This window comes from Notolepis coatsorum (assembly GCF_963971535.1).
Source record: "Notolepis coatsorum genome assembly, chromosome: 3".
NCBI lineage: Eukaryota > Metazoa > Chordata > Actinopteri > Aulopiformes > Paralepididae > Notolepis > Notolepis coatsorum.
In genome coordinates this window covers 86129572-86147857 of record NC_140167.1, presented here as the reverse complement: position 1 = coordinate 86147857, position 18286 = coordinate 86129572, and the positions used below count along the sequence as shown (strand labels likewise).

The window sequence follows — 18286 nt, the reverse complement described above, 5'->3', positions numbered from 1 at the left end:
TGCACCCGGAGCGTGTGTGCGTACGTGTGTGTGTGTGCGTGTGTGTGTGCATGTGTGTGTGCGTGTGCGTGTGTGTGTGCGCGCGCTTCTCTCCCCCTCTTTCCACCGTAAAGGATTATTTGGATTTGTTGTGCAGAAGAGCTTATGTGTCCAGCTGGCTCACTTGCCTGTAGAAAATTCTCTTTGTACGGTGCGCTCTGACATACACACAAACAACACACACGCAGATACACACACACACGCACGCACGCACGCACACACACACACACACACACGCACACACACACACACACACACACACACACACACACACACACACACACACACACACACACACAGAGAGAGAGACACAGACACACAGACGCACACACACGATCCGGTGTGTTATGTATGTGCACGTTGCACTATACAAGGCCATTTTCTGCGACATTACCTTTGTGTTGTACATACTGTACATGTGAGTGTGTGTGCTGAAGAAAGATTGATCCGTGTCCTCTGGCCATGTTAATGAGTTAAATGACAACACGAGTTAAAAGACACTCTGGGTTGGTTGTAGTTGCATCATGTCCCATTTAACTGATGACATCATCACGGGCAGGTCCAGGCTCCTTATCGCTGCAGCTGGAGAACGGAGCGCTCCCTCTGTCCATCCCTGTCTGTCTCTCTCTGTCCATCCCTCTCTCTGTCCCCCTGTCCATCCCTCTCTCTGTCCCTCTCTCTGTCCCTCTCTCTGTCCCTCTCTCTGTCCCTCTCTCTGTCCCTCTCTCTGTCCCTCCCCTCTCTCTGTCCCCCTGTCCATCCCTCTCTCTGTCCATCCCTCTCTCTGTCCCTCCCCTCTCTCTGTCCCTCTCTCTGTCCCTCTCTCTGTCCCTCTATGTCCCTCTCTCTGTCCCTCTCTCTGTCCCTCTATGTCCCTCTCTCTGTCCCTCTCTCTGTCCCTCCCCTCTCTCTGTCCCCCTGTCCATCCCTCTCTCTGTCCCTCCCCTCTCTCTGTCCCTCCCCTCTCTCTGTCCCTCTCTCTGTCCCTCTCTCTGTCCCTCTATGTCCCTCTCTCTGTCCCTCTCTCTGTCCCTCTCTCTGTCCCTCTCTCTGTCCCTCTCTCTGTCCCTCCCCTCTCTCTGTCCCCCTGTCCATCCCTCTCTCTGTCCCTCCCCTCTCTCTGTCCCTCTCTCTGTCCCTCTATGTCCCTCTCTCTGTCCCTCTCTCTGTCCCTCTATGTCCCTCTCTTTGTCCATCTCTCTGTCCCTCTATGTCCCTCTCTCTGTCCCTCTCTGTCCCTCTGTCCATCCCTCTCTCTGTCCCTCTCTCTGTCCCTCCCCTCTCTCTGTCCCTCTCTCTGTCCCTCTCTCTGTCCCTCTCTCTGTCCATCCCTGTCTATCATCCCTCTCTCTGTCCCTCTCTCTGTCCCTCTCTCTGTCCCTCTCTCTGTCCCTCTATGTCCCTCTCTCTGTCCCTCTCTCTGTCCCTCTCTTTGTCCCTCTCTCTGTCCCTCTATGTCCCTCTCTCTGTCCCTCTCTCTGTCCCTCTGTCCATCCCTCTCTCTGTCCCTCTCTCTGTCCCTCTCTCTGTCCCTCTCTCTGTCCCTCTCTCTGTCCATCCCTGCCTATCATCCCTCTCTCTGTCCCTCCCCCTGTCCATCCCTCTTTCTGTCCCTCTCTGTCCCTCCCCCTGTCCATTCCTCTTTCTGTCCCTCTCTGTCCCTCCCTCTGTCCCTCCCTCTGTCCCTCCTCTGTCCCTCCTCTGTCCATCCCTCTCTCTGTCCCTCTCTGTCCATCCCTCTCTCTGTCCCTCCCCCTGTCCCTCTCTCTGTCCCTCTCTCTGTCCATCCCCCTGTCCCTCCCTCTGTCCCTCCCCCTGTCCCTCCCTCTGTCCCTCCCCCTGTCCCTCCCCCTATCCCTCCCTCTCTCTGTCCCTCCCCCTGTCCATCCCTCTCTCTGTCCCTCCCCCTGTCCCTCCCCCTGTCCCTCCCTCTGTCCCTCCCTATGTCCCTCCCCCTGTCCCTCCCCCTATTCATCCCTCCCTCTGTCCCTCCCCCTGTCCCTCTCTCTGTCCCTCCCCCTGTCCATCCCTCCCTCTGTCCCTCCCCCTGTCCCTCCCTCCCTCTGTCCCTCTCTCTGTCCCTCCATCTCTCTGTCCCTCCCCCTGTCCCTCTCTCTGTCCCTCCCCCTGTCCCTCCCTCTGTCCCTCCCTATGTCCCTCCCCCTGTCCCTCCCCCTATTCATCCCTCCCTCTGTCCCTCCCCCTGTCCCTCTCTCTGTCCCTCCCCCTGTCCATCCCTCCCTCTGTCCCTCCCCCTGTCCCTCCCTCCCTCTGTCCCTCTCTCTGTCCCTCCCTCCCTCTGTCCCTCCCCCTCCCTCTCTCCCTATATCTGTCCCTCCCTCCCTCTGTCCCTCCCTCTGTCCCTCTCTCTGTCCCTCTCTCTGTCCCTCCCTCTCTCTGTCCCTCCCTCTGTCCCTCCCCCTGTCCCTTCCCCTGTCCCTCCCTCTCTCTGTCCCTCCCCCTGTCCCTCCCCCTGTCCCTCCCTCTCTCTGTCCCTCCCTCTCTGACGCTGTGTGTCATCAAGTGTAAAGTCTGAAGCAGCTCCATAGACAATGAATTGGGAAATATGTTAAAGCTGACCCTGAGAGGAACACAGGGGAATGTTCTGAGTTCATTTCATTTCAAACCTTTATTTAAACTCGAACGGCAACTGAGGTGTCCCCAGGGAACAAACTTAACTTTTTGACTTACCAGCCATTTGGCTGGTAGATTTAAAAAACTACCAGCCGGGCAGATTTTTTACCAGCCAAAAATCCAATTAGTATTTATATTGTAACGTTTGGCCACTTTAAATCATTGAACACAGAGAGAGAGAGAGAGAGAGAGAGAGAGAGAGAGAGAGAGAGAGAGAGAGAGAGAGAGAGAGAGAGAGAGAGAGAGAGAGAGAGAGAGAGAGAGAGAGAGAGAGAGAGAGAGAGAGAGAGAGAGAGAGAGAGAGAGAGAGAGAGAAGGCAGGCCTGAAAACCTACCTGTTCAAAAAGGCCTTTGACTGTTTTATTTTATTGCGCTTTTGTTTTTAAATTGTCTGTTTATACTATGTTTTTAATTAACTATGCTCTATTTTTATCTTATTTTTATTCTGTATTTTATTTTATTTGTTTTACTAATAACTATTTTATTTCAATTTTTTTAACTGTTTTAACCATGTAGTGTAGCACTTTGGGATCCCAGTGAACAAAAAGTGCATTACAAATCCAATTTATTATTATTATTATTATGTGTGGCTGCCGCCCTGGCGGACATCTGTGCTCTACTGAGGCCCCGTCCACACGAACGCTGGGTTTAATGTAACCGTGATTGTATGTGCGCAGTTGCACTGTTCGGCCACACACAACCGGGGATTTGCTACACTGCAACCGCGGTCTTTTGAAACCGGTGGCCAGGGTGGAGTTGTGCGGTTTTGCAGTTGCGTGTGGGCATAGCAACCGAGGTTATTCCCAGTGTTTACAGCAGAGCTGTCGCAATTATTCCCCATGTTCACGGCAGACCGCGGGGTAGAGATTAGAGCAGAGCCAACTACACCAGTGTTTACAGCAGAGCTGTCCCAAGTAGCGTTATATGAAAATGATTGTAACAAACTTTTGTTCAAAACGTATCGTCTGTGTTGAAGAGTGTTGTGATCGACTGATGTCTGTTGACGCTCAGAGTAAACATGTAGCTGCAGCTAAACTAAACTCATGTGTTGTCAAGTTATTGTTATAAGGAACCCAGTCCAGACTGCATCCCCATAACAATTGTTTGTATTGAGCCGTATTGTATTGTACCCATTCTGCAATGTGTTAAATAACGTTTGCATCCATTCATTATACTAGCGTTAACGTTACATTATTACGTTAGCATTTAAGCTATATACTATACATAGAGAATGCCATTGACATTAGCATGTGTAGCTAACAACACCGGAGATCTTTTTTGTGAGACTAAACTATCCGCTCTTGGTGGTAAATTGTGTTGCTGATGGTTTTGTTTCATCAACAAAATGAGAGGCAGAACACAGTGAATGTATCCGTTTGTTTATTGCAGTTTCTTTCTTTGCTGAAAATATATGTTCCGTTGGCAAAATGATCAATAGGGTCCAGCTGTGCTTCTAAACGGGAAGTTTACTTCTTCTTCTTCAGTAAATTAATGGCAGATCGCGACCCAACGGGAAGTTTAGTGAGCGTTCAGTCTTTTCTGATTGGTTGAAATGGCCTTCATGTCTGAACAACATCGCCGCCTACTGCTTTGGCATTGTATTACATTGTACTGAATGTATCGGTTGCTGGGTTCCAGCTCTGCCTGTGAGTACGCAGTTATACACGGTTGTCCACCTGTGTTCACCGTGTGGACGGAGTTTTATTTTTTCAAACTTCGGTCATATTAAATCCAAACTCTCGTGTGGACAGGGCCTGAGTGCACCTTTCTAGTCTAGAGAGAGAGCGCTGATTCCCCGTAGCTGAGCAGGGTTGCATTTTGTCAACACAAGTTGGAACCCTGGAGGAAGCGATATAAGGAAACGAATTGCCAATAAATGTGAAGTTATCTTTGAACCTGTTGCAGGGAATATGCCTCCATATATTTGGTCAAATCAAATGCGAAATAGTAAAATATCAGAGCACAATCAAAAACGCGATTGCAGGGTTTTCTTGTAGGCTAAAGAACGGGTGATGTAAGACCTCATGTGCGTCTCATGTTACAAACTTGACCTCGTGAGCAGAGCGCATCTCATTTACATTTAAAGGTTCATTGTTTGTAAACATTAGAACGGACATGTGACACGCACACGCACACACACACACACACACACACACACACACACACACACACACACACACACACACACACACACACACACACACACACACACACACACACACACACACACACACACAGTTTCTCTCACCACCGCCACATCATATTGACACAGAGCACAGACGACCCATTATCTGCCGGCCGCGGTAGATGCAGTGTATTTTGTATATGGCAGACCTTAAATTCTAATCGCCAAATTATAAATCTACAAGCCAATGGCGCTGGGCGTGTAACTATTTTGTACCCTGGGTGTCCCTCATTCATAGTCGAGTGTACGTACAGAAATAAGTATAAAAAGCATATATAATCACACAGCTGCATATACAATCACACAGCATATACAATCACACAACATATACAATCACACATCATATACAATCATACAGCTATACAGTCACACAGCATATACAATCACACATCATATACAATCACACATCATATACAATCATATACAATCACACATCATATACAATCACACAGCTATACAGTCACACAGCATATACAATCACACAACATATACAATCACACATCATATACAATCACACAGCTATACAGTCACACAGCATATACAATCACACAACATATACAATCACACATCATATACAGTCACACAGCATATACAATCACACAACATATACAATCACACATCATATACGATCACACATCATATACAATCATATACAATCACACATCATACAATCACACAGCATATACAATCACACATCATATACAATCATACAGCTATACAATCACACAGCATACACAATCACACAACATATACAATCATAGCAATAAGACAACAAGACGAGGCAACATGCAAGGATAACAAATCAACTAAAACACGTACAACTTTGTTGACAAAGGTTGGAGATCAAGGTTTTAAACTCTGCAACAGAGGGGAGAATCTCAAGCTTTAAGGACTGTTGGAGTTCATTCCGTGAGCTAGATGGGCATCATAGCAAAATGCAGATTTACCCTGTTCTGAGCAAACTCAAGGTTCCATACGTTCCAGAATTCCATTGTCATCTCAGTGTCTAACCTCAGTGTCTCACGAGTTGAAATAAAGGTTTGAAATGAAAGTATTGCTGTATCTTGGCAGGCGCTGTTAGCTAGGTAGCACTGGGGACACGATGGCGCCTCTCTCCGTGAACACAAAGGTCTGTCCGATTGACACTCTGAGAAGAGAAGGAGCGATCCCGTCCACATCTACGTTGTCTGACGATGTTAGCGGTGTGTCACGGGCTGTATTGCCTGGTCAGTGTCCAGACAGCATCGACCACAGAGGCCCAATAGCTGCTGTTGCATGAGTAATGTTATCATTCAGGCCTATTTAGCCCAGTGTATTTGGTGAATGAACTCTCTGCCTGTCTGTCTCTCTGCCTGTCACTGTGTGTGTGTGTGTGTGCTTCAATGCCAAAGAAGCATCTCGTTAGCTGGTTGTCGGCCCCTCTTTGTGTGTGCGAGTTAGCTAGGCCAATGCGGTGGAGACGATGTTCCTTGTATTCTATTTAAATCTAAGGTACTGCACAATCTATTAAGTTCTATAATTCAAACGGTGGATTCAAATGAAACATTGGCCACTGTCACGCATGTTCTGTTTGCACTGCGAACCGTCAAAATGAAGGCCGAAGCCACTCTGATCCACGATATCTAATTAGCCTTGACGACGGAAATGTTGACAGCCATCTGATATTCTATAGTAGTGTCCTGTCTATGTGCTCTAGCTCTGTAAGACCACGGAGTGCCCTTTCTATGTGCTCTAGCTCTGTAGGACCACGGAGTGCCCTGTCTATGTGCTCTAGCTCTGTACGACCACGGAGTGTCCTGTCTATGTGCTCTAGCTCTGTAAGACCACGGAGTGCCCTGTCTATGTACTCTAGCTCTGTAGGACCACCACAGAGTGCCCTGTCTATGTGCTCTAGCTCTATAAGACCACAGAGTGCCCTGTCTATGTGCTCTAGCTCTGTAGGACCACGGAGTGCCCTGTCTATGTGCTCTAGCTCTGTAAGACCACGGAGTGCCCTGTCTATGTGCTCTAGCTCTGTACGACCACGGAGTGCCCTGTCTATGTGCTCTAGCTCTGTAGGACCACGGAGTGCCCTGTCTATGTGCTCTAGCTCTGTAAGACCACGGAGTGCCCTGTCTATGTACTCTAGCTCTGTAGGACCACGGAGTGCCCTGTCTATGTGCTCTAGCTCTGTAGGACCACGGAGTGCCCTGTCTATGTGCTCTAGCTCTGTAAGACCACGGAGTGCCCTGTCTATGTGCTCTAGCTCTGTAAGACCACCACAGAGTGCCCTGTCTATGTGCTCTAGCTCTATAAGACCACGGAGTGCCCTGTCTATGTGCTCTAGCTCTGTAAGACCACGGAGTGCCCTGTCTATGTGCTCTAGCTCTGTAAGACCACGGAGTGCCCTGTCTATGTGCTCTAGCTCTGTAGGACCACGGAGTGCCCTGTCTATGTGCTCTAGCTCTGTAAGACCACGGAGTGCCCTGTCTATGTGCTCTAGCTCTGTAGGACCACGGAGTGCCCTGTCTATGTGCTCTAGCTCTGTAGGACCACGGAGTGCCCTGTCTATGTGCTCTAGCTCTGTAGGACCACGGAGTGCCCTGTCTATGTGCTCTAGCTCTATAAGACCACAGAGTGCCCTGTCTATGTGCTCTAGCTCTATAAGACCACAGAGTGCCCTGTCTATGTGCTCTAGCTCTGTAGGACCACCACAGAGTGCCCTGTCTATGTGCTCTAGCTCTATAAGACCACAGAGTGCCCTGTCTATGTGCTCTAGCTCTGTAAGACCACGGAGTGCCCTGTCTATGTGCTCTAGCTCTGTAAGACCGAAGTCATGTAGGCTGCTGTAAACACTGTCATGACATCTATCTATCTATCTATCTATCTATCTATCTATCTATCTATCTATCTATCTATCTATCTATCTATCTATCTATCTATCTATCTATCTATCTATCTATCTATCTATCTATCTATCTATCTATCTATCTATCTATCTATCTATCTATCTATCTATCTATCTCTCTCTCTAAACAAACACTGTTAAAGCTGTGTTTGTAGGCCATAAACCGTCATCTCATCAGTGCGTAATAATGCAGACAGATAATCTATAGATCCAAGACGATAGCTACAATGAGATTATTGATCAATGGAATTTCTGTTGGGGTGATAATTTAACATAATCCCTGCTGGTTAAGGATTGGCCTGTCCCTTCAAACACTTCAGACACTCAGTCATGTATTCTTTGTCGTCAGGCTCCTCAGCCAAGGCTGCTGGTTATGTGTTTGTGTTTGGGAGGTTACTACTAGTTACACTGCTGGGCAGTAGTAGTCATACTGTCTTTATTTATTATACTACAACTCTGATTGGCACTACACTCAGTAGTACTAATTTGTATATTTTGTACCCAGTTTAACCACCTGTACATTGTATATTGCTGTTGCACTTTACTGCTACTGTACATTTGCTTCTACTGTATGATGACAATACATTTGAATCGAATCGAAAAATCTAAAGCCTAGGTACATTTTGTGTTTATTATTATTTTTATTATTTGAATCAACAAGATAGGATGCTGTTTTGACTAGGGCCCATACTCACAACGCGTTCCAGAGGGCGGATCTCGGTTCAGTGACCAGGATGAATTGTCTTTTAAAACCTTATTCAATCTAAAAGCCTCAAGGGGACTCAGAATCAGCGCTCCATTTCTGAGAGGCTTTGTGAATAATGGACCTGGATCTGGATCGGTACGTTTAGCCTACATTTGAAAGATACCCTCCAATCAGAATGTATTTTCTTTATGGTTAACTCCTCTTGGAGGCGTGACTTTGACTACAGGTTGTTATTTATGGTTAACTCCTCTTGGAGGCGTGACTTTGACTATACAGATTGTTATTTATGGTTAACTCCTCTTGGAGGCGTGACTTTGACTACAGGTTGTTATTTATGGTTAACGCCTCTTGGAGGCGTGACTTTGACTACAGGTTGTTATTTGTGCAGCACTCACCACCAGAGCGCCCTTTTTCACATTCTTCCCCTGGAGAGGGAGAGCTGTACTTCCCTGAAATCTGAGTTGCATGTGTGATATCACAAATATGTCTTACCTATCATGAGCCAATATGTGGTAACTTGACACCTTTTAGCTCCTGCATACACAGCTATACTATACACATTGTTATTCAATATAGAACATGTTTAAGGGTTTAAAAAAACATCTGTATAGGGATCTAAGCATGTAGCCGATCTGATTGGCAGGCAATCCACAATGTAGTACAAACCTCTGCTACACTGTCTAAGAGGTATACATATCAATGGGGGTCTTTGTTGTTTTAGTTCAAAGACCATGTATGGTAGGTCACTGTATCAGTAGTGGATGATCGGAGACTCCTCCTTTCCTCCTCCTGGCTCATCCCTCCATCCTCTCAATGTCACTCTCCTCTATTCTCCTTTTCCATCTCCCCTTCCTCCTCACCTCTTCTCCCCTGCCCGTCCCCTCCTACCCTCCTCTCCTCTCCTGTCTCCTGTCTCCTCTTCTCCTCCTCCTCTCCAGTCTCCCTTTCTCTTCCTCCTCTCCTCGTCTCTCTCATTTCCTGTCCTGTCCTGTCCTGTCCTGTCCTGTCCTGTCCTGTCCTGTCCTGTCCTGTCCTGTCCTGTCCTGTCCTGTCCTGTCCTGTCCTGTCATGTCCTGGCCTGTCCTGTCCTGTCCTGTCCTGTCCTGTCCTGTCCTCTCCTCTCCTCTCCTCTCCTCTCCTCTCCTCTCCTCTCCTCTCCTCTCCTCTCCTCTCCTCCTCTTCTCTCCTCCCCTCCTCTGCTCTCCTCTCCTCTCCTCTCCTCTCCTCTCCTCTCCTCTCCTGGGAATGTGTCTCTCCGTTGTGTGCAGCACGTGTCACCAGGTGTTAGGTACCAGTCACAGGGAAAGAGCGCCAATCCATAAATAGCTTCCCTGCCATTAGCATGGCTAGCGCGGGCTTAGAGCGGGCCACGTTAGGACTGGATTACTGTCCTGTGTTAAAATTGGACAGTAATCCGGGTTATTCCTGCTTTTTAAATCCCCGTTCCACAGCACGCCCCAGCATGACTGGTAGTACAGGAAAAGACAACTTAACCCTAACCCTTTCTACGAAAGGTCGACAGTAGTTACACTTCCGAGAGAAACACAAAACACATACATGTTCAGCTAATTAAACAGCCTAAGGTAATAATTCTATACTAATAATAATGCTATTCGGTGGGCATTTTTGTTTGATTATTTTGTATAACTTTTTATCATAAGTGCGCAGCTACTTGCTACACGTTTTATTTCTGTTGTTGCGTCATGTCTCAACATTATACAGGTCTATTTCCAGCCTCTCTGCTGGGCCTTTTTATTAGGCTGCATCCATCTGCAGATTAAAAACGAGCGCTGTGGAGCCGCCTGGTCGCTTCCACCTCGTCAACACGTGTGCTGCTCTTGCTTCATTGGAAAGGTGTACGACCAATGCGCCTGCGATGCGATAATATCACAATACTAGAGTGAGGATATTGTAATATCATGATTTTGCAATATATCTGTTTCATCTAATACGATTTTATATATATATTAGTGGTGGGACTCGATAAAATGTAATCGAATTAATTCAAGACTTTATAGTTAATCGAAATGTATCTAATTTTATATATTTGATACAATATTTGATGCGAAAAGCAAAGTTTTTTTTTTGATATCGGACCAATACCGATGTGTAAACAATATCGGCAGCCGATATATCGTGCATCACTAGTTATAGGTGGAATCACTATTGTGTTATATCAGTTGAACTGGTTACAGGTAGAATCACTATCAGTTGGAGATAGCTGTGGCAACTGACAAGATAGACATTTATTTGTTTGAAAATGTTCAAGATTATTACTTTAAGGTGGCTGGGTGGCGCAGCGGACATTGCACTCGTCACCAACGCAAGAGACACCGGTCTCAAATCCGGCTGTCGGCGTTGCCTCTGGCTTGGGCCGGCCGTTATACTGACTCAATTGGCAGAGTCAGCGGGAGGGGAGTTGATGGGTGGTAGTCTGGTCGTTGTAAACACTAAACAGCGACTCCTACAGGTCGGTCAGGGCGCCTGCACAGCAAAAGACAGGAAATGGCAGGGGCAGTGTGAGCCTCCCACACGTTACACCTCGCCAATGAGAGTCCGCGCTGGCAGGTGAAAAGAAGTGACTGGCTGCCTCCATATGTATCGGAGGGGACATGTGATGGGCTTCTATCCTCCCTACGACCGGCCAGTGGGGGGCACATGCGAACAATCAGGACAGGGGAGGGAGAATTGGCACGAGAGGAAAAAAATCACAGAAAAAGGAGGAGAAAAAGTAGGTAAAAAAAATATATTATTACTTTAAGATAGTTCCGTCTGGGTGCTGCAAAGCTTGTAGTGGTGTAGTGCTTGACTTATTATGTTTAGTTGTGTTCTGTCTATGTATTGTCTTTTATTATTATGTACCTTACCACTATGTTTATATCCTTATACTACTACCTTTCATGCTAATATATAATAATAATATAATAATACGATTCCCTCTTTGATGAACAATGCCTCTTGCCAGCTGCCAGAGATGTACCCCTCCTGTTGACTTGTTGTTCACAATTTGCAAGCTGCTTTGGATAAAAGCATCAGCTAAACGACTAGACGTACATTTATTTCTAGTTCTACCTTTGTGACGTGCACCATAGCACGTAGTCGTGGCTTCTAAGCGTTTGTATTACGTTTACATTTACATTTAGTCATTTAGCTGACGCTTTTATCCAAAGCGACTTACAAGTTCTGTACGACAAGACAGCAAGAAGGGCACAACTCTATCAGCTGAGTAACAATGTTCATCAAAGTGTTGCGTGTTACAGTGTAGGTTAGTTTATTAGGATAAGTGCATGACAGTAAGGTTAGTCAGGGTTCGATTTTTTCTTTTTTTTTTTTTTTTTTTTTTTATCATTTCAGATAATGGTTGAAGAAGTGAGTCTTTAGTCGACGGCGAAAGATTGGACGGGATTCGGCTGTCCTAACTGGGATGGGTAGTTCATTCCACCATTGTGGGGCAAGGACTGAGAATAGGCGGCTTCTCTTTGATGACCCTCCGGGAGCTTGGATAGGAGTAGGTCTGAGGCGGCCAGAAGATGCAGAGCGTAGGGGTCTTGAGGGTGTGTAGTTAGAGACCATTGACCGGAGGTAGGCGGGAGCGGTTCCCTTTGCCGCACGGTATGCTAGGTCGAGGGCCTTGAAGCGGATACGTGCAGCAATGGGGAGCCAGTGCAGGTCCCTAAGAAGTGAGGTGACATGGGCCGACTTCGGTAGGTTTGAGATCAGGCGGGCCGCTGCGTTTTGAATGAGTTGAAGAGGCTTGGTGGCAGTGGCCGTGAGGCCAGCTAGCAGTGCGTTGCAGTAGTCGAGGCGGGAGATGACTGTTGATTGGACGAGGAGTTGGGTGGCTTCTTTTGTCAGGAAGGGGCGGATCCTTCTGACGTTGCTCAGGAGGAATCTGCAGGTTCTGGTTGTCGCTGCGATGTGAGCAGAGAAGTTCAACTGGTCGTCGAGGACAACACCAACCTTCCAGTTCTTCCATACTGTATGTAGTGGAGTTGTTGTTTTTTGTACGGTGTTAACGTCGGTGGGGAGTTGCTCAGCTAGCTTCCAGGTAGCTAACACACGCCTGTGATCTCAGCCGAGGAGGAACATGTAGTGATAGAGTTCGTCATTTACATCGTTTTCCATTGGGGTACCCCCTTCTGAGGTCACTGACCCCTCCCTCTCTTCTTCCCAGAGTCTCTCTGTAGCTAACCCTGTCTGAGTGTATGCTTGGAGGCCCAGTACCTACTTAAGATCCTGGGTTGACACTTGGATAACCCTACAGTGGAATGCTGCCAATAAATGCTCACAAAAGTTACTGGTGTAGGACTCTGGCAGGCTAGACTACACTAAGGTCAGCTAAGTGTCTGTCAGGCTAGACTAAACTAAGGTCAGCTAAGTGTCTGTCAGGCTAGACTACACTAAGGTCAGCTAAGTGTCTGTCAGGCTAGACTACACTAAGGTCAGCTAAGTGTCTGTCAGGCTAGACTACACTAAGCTCAGCTAAGTGTCTGTCAGGCTAGACTACACTAAGCTCAGCTAACTGTCTGTCAGGCTAGACCAGGCTAAGCTAACTGTCTGGCAGGCTAGACCAGGCTAAGCTCAGCTAACTGTCTGTCAGGCTAGAGCAGGGGTTCCCAAACTTTTCAGGCTGCGACCCACAAATAACGGTGTCAGAGAGCCGCGACCCCCACTATTATAGGAGGTAAAAAAAATAAATTATTTTATTTTATTTTTTATAAATGGAAATGTATGGTTGAAACATGCACACGTTCAAACGCACACACACTAATAAGCATTGGAGGCTTTTAACCAGGGCCGGTCTGGGGAAATCATTCAGGCCAGGAAATATAGTGCAAAATATAGCCCCAGTCAGGCCACTTTTTAAGCAGGGGGTCTGGGGGTCCCCCACCAGAAAATTTCTTGTTACAAAGACTTCATTTCCTGCATTCTGGTGCAGGAGTTTTTTTTATTTGTACCCTTTAAATGCCAGTGTTTGTGATGGCATCACAAATTATTGTTAAAAAACAGGCTAGCATATGTATGATTAACAACAACACTGACTTTGATGGATTTTCAGTTTTTTTGTAATGTCAGATTGAAAATAATACAATCTTTTATTCAACTTCAGCCCTGATCATAACACCACATATTCATTTTATAATTTTAACCCTTTAAATGCCAGTGTGTGTGATGGCATATATTTGCAATATATCAAATGCAAAGTAGATTTTTCTGGGGGGGATTATTACAGGCTAGCATGTGTCAATGATTAGCAACAACAGTTTTTTGTAAGGGTCCCGCCTCCACCAATCACATGCGGCTCCCTTTGTGTGTGTGAGAGCAAGAGAGAGAGAGATAGTTCTCCAACTTGTGTGAGTTGCAGTGATCTCCTGGTTGTTCCCCACCTAGGTTATCTAACTATTGCGCTGCTGCAACTAGAAACACTGTCCTGGCCTGCTTCTAAGTTCAGTTCAATAAAAAATTGGGAAATCATCTGGCGACCCACCCGCGGCGGCTCGCGACCCCGACTTTGGGAACCCCTGGGCTAGACTACACTAAGCTAAGCTAACTGTCGGTCAGGCTAGACTACACTAAGCTAACTGTCTGGGAGGCTAGACTACGCTAAGCTAACTGTCTGGCAGGCTAGACTACACTAAACGAACTGTCTGTCAGGCTAGACCAGGCTAAGCTAACTGTCTGTCAGGCTAGACCACACTAAGCTAACTGTCTGGCAGGCTAGACTACACTAAGCTAACTGTCTGTCAGGCTAGACCACGCTAAGCTAACTGTCTGTCAGTCTAGACCAGGCTAAGCTAACTGTCTGTCAGGCTAGACCACACTAAGCTAACTGTCTGGCAGGCTAGACTACACTAAGCTAACTGTCTGGCAGGCTAGACTACACTAAGCTAACTGTCTGTCAGGCTAGACCAGGCTAAGCTAACTGTCTGTCAGGCTAGACCACACTAAGCTAACTGTCTGGCAGGCTAGACTACACTAAGCTAACTGTCTGTCAGGCTAGACCACGCTAAGCTCAGCTAACTGTCTGGCAGGCTAGACCAGGCTAAGCTCAGCTAACTGCCTGGCAGGCTAGACCACGCTAAGCTCAGCCAACTGTCTGGCAGGCTAGACCACGCTAAGCTCAGCTAACTGTCTGGCAGGCTAGACCACGCTAAGCTCAGCTAACTGTCTGGCAGGCTAGACCAGGCTAAGCTCAGCTAACTGCCTGGCAGGCTAGACCACGCTAAGCTCAGCCAACTGTCTGGCAGGCTAGACCAGGCTAAGCTCAGCCAACTGTCTGGCAGGCTAGACCAGGCTAAGCTCAGCCAACTGTCTGGCAGGCTAGACCAGGCTAAGTTCAGCTAACTGTCTGGCAGGCTAGACCAGGCTAAGCTCAGCTAACTGTCTGGCAGGCTAGACTACGCTAAACTAACTGTCTGGCAGGCTAGATTACGCTAAACTCAGCTAACTGTCTGGTAGGCTAGACCAGGCTAAACTCAGCAAACTGTCTGGCAGGCTAGACCAGGCTAAGCTCAGCTAACTGTCTGGCAGGCTAGACCACGCTAAGGTCAGCTAACTGTCTGGCAGGCTAGACTACGCTGAGCTAACTGTCTGGCAGGCTAGACCAGGCTAAGTTAACTGTCTGGCAGGCTAGACTACACTAAGCTCAGCTAACTGTCTGGCAGGCTAGACTACACTAAGCTCAGCTAACTGTCTGGCAGGCTAGACTACACTAAGCTCAGCTAACTGTCTGGCAGGCTAGACCAGGCTAAGCTCAGCTAACTGTCTGGCAGGCTAGACCAGGCTAAGCTCAGCTAACTGTCTGGCAGGCTAGACCAGGCTAAGCTAACTGTCTGGCAGGCTAGACCACGCTAAGCTCAGCTAACTGTCTGGCAGGCTAGACCAGGCTAAGCTAACTGTCTGGCAGACTAGACCAGGCTAAGCTAACTGTCTGGCAGGCAAGACCACGCTAAGCTCAGCTAACTGTCTGGCAGGCTAGACCAGGCTAAGGTTTCATTCTGATCAATATCTAGAATGAAGGGAGAAAAAATAAATACTAACTTCGTACTGTCTTTTACTATTATGCTCTGCTACTAAGAAATCTACCTTGCCTATACTACTACCTACTATATGGTAATATGTCTATACTACTATACTACTACTACCTACTATGGTAATATGTCTATACTATACCTATACTACTACCTACTATGCTAATATGTCTATACTACTATACCTATACTACTACCTACTATGCTAATATGTCTATACTACTATACCTATACTACTACTATGCTTATTATGTCCATACTACTATACCTGACTATACTCCAGTCACCCGAACAACTGCCTCTTTGAACTGCTGCGGTCAGGCAAGCGATACCGGAGTCTCAAGGCGAGCACAGAAAGACTCAGAAGAAGCTTCTATCCCCAGGCCATCAGGCTGCTAAACGAACAATGAATGAACACTACACAACAACAACCACCAAACGCACATAGCACACACATCCACACGCACACACTCACTTTAAACAAACACACTGTAGCACCCACTCCACACACTTTATAGCACACACCCACTTTAAACAAACACACTGTAGCACCCACTCCCCACACTTTATATTTATTGATGAAGGATTGCACTACAACTCGTACACCTTACTGTAAATTGTACCTAAAATTGTACCTCATCCCATTTCTGCTTTGCACTAGATAGTACTGTACATTAGTACACTGCATAGTATTGTATATTATATGGTAACTCAGAACATTGTACATATGTCTATACCGAACACTGTGACCTCATTTTTCTTCTTCTAAATTACATGCTATATTATGTTATTTGATACTATCTTGTCTAGCACAGTCTCTGGAGCGTAACAGTAAGAAGCATTTTGTATGAAAGTATTCTGTACTTCTGTATGACAACTATTAAAGAACTTGAACTTGAACTATACTACTACCTACTAAGCTAATATGTCTATACTACTATATCTATATACTACTACCTACTATGGTAATATGTCTATACTACTATACCTATACTACTACCTACTATGCTAATATGTCTATACTACTATAACTATACTACTAATGTCACGGTGACCAATTGCAGTCACTCTTATTGTCTGGGACCAAATACGGCCACGCCCCACTCCCAGTAAAAAGTGGGAATCTCTAGAATGGGTTTGGGGCGACACTAGTATACGGAAGTGGCTCTCAAGGTGACGATTAGACAACACTTTATGTTGTCAGTAGAAGGCAGCATTGGTTTAAAATTAAAAGGTGAAAATGTTGAAAACTACAACACTGCATTTCCCAAGAGCGTTAGCACAGGTCGCAGGTCACTGGGATGTGTCTATATTCTTCGACGTGATCTGAACAGCGGTAAACTAATACTGTGACCTCGGAATAGCGACCGCGAATGGTCAACTAATTATCTTAACAAAAGTGCGCTGGTAGCGTTACATATGTTGTCTAAAGGGGGACATATGGTACAATTTAAGATTCTAATGATAATCGGCATATAAAGGACAACATAGACAGAGCATCGTTAATTTGTAAGAAACCTCAATGAAAACGGCGCAGGGTGCTATTGTTATGAAAATGTGATAGAATCTTATAAAAATGTGGACGCATTTGGTTTACGTTCCGTTACCTACTATGGTAATATGTCTATACTACTATACCTATAGTACTACCTACTATGCTAATATGTCTATACTACTATAACTATACTACCTACCATATGGTAATATGTCTATACTACTATAACTATACTACTACCTACTATGGTAATATGTAATGATTATTATTATATTATTATTATTATTATTATCATTATTATTATTATTATTATTATTATTATTATTATTATTATTATTATTATTATTATTATTATTATTATTATTATTATTATTATTATTATTATTATTATTATTATTATTATATGGTATGAAGCTGTAAGGTGCACTTGAGCTGACCATTATGTTAAAATAAATATGAAGTTTGGAAGGGGGCAGGAAACATACGTGTTCTGCATCCTGCTCCTTTTCGGCCATGGGTGTATCATGTTAAAAAAAATTAAAAGATGTTGGTGATATTGTGCAAAGATGAACTGTACGCCCATGTACGAAACAAAATAAAATGAATGAATGAATGAATGAATGAATGAATGTCTATACTACTATACCTATACTACTACCTACTATGCTAATAATATTATGTCTATACTACTATGCACTCAAGACTGTAGCACTCAAGTTCAACACTGTTTGATGATTGTTACTCAGCTGACTTGTCGTACAGAACTTGTAAGTCGGGTTGGAAAAAAGCATTCAGCAAATTGACTAAATGTACATTTCAACCGCATGTGTCGATCTGGACCAGATTGTAGGTTGTTTCGACACTGGGGTCTTTCAAGGAGCCCAGTCAGACAGACCACAAACCTCCGATCCAACCAGTCGGAAAGCCCAGTAAATCAGACACGACAGTCAAGACAGCCGGTCCAGTAGGTTTATCTCAGTTTGATACAGACGATAAGGTGTGGACAGGTGTGGATTTGTATTTAGAATCTCTGTACCAAGTAAATCCTCTTCATTGGACCTGTCCTGACAGCTCTGGTGCCCAAGCCTGCTTGCCTCAACGACTACCGCCCTGTAGCTCTCACCTCCATAGCCATGAAGTGCTTCGAGAAGCTAGTAAAGGGCTACATCTGCTCCTCCCTCCCCATCAACATGGACCCCCTGCAATTTGCATACCGCCCCAACAGGTCCACGGAGGACGCCATATCCCATGTGCTGCACACAGCAGCATCACACCTGGACAAGAGGCAGGGGAACTATGTGAGAATGCT

The 18286-nt window shown here is 45.9% G+C and overlaps 1 protein-coding gene across 1 annotated transcript in view; it reads left to right on the top strand.

Annotated features, from left to right (window-relative positions):
- The window catches only part of LOC311225890 (uncharacterized protein), a 381841-nt gene that overhangs the window by 127572 nt on the left and 235983 nt on the right, over positions 1-18286 (top strand). The window lies entirely within an intron of this gene.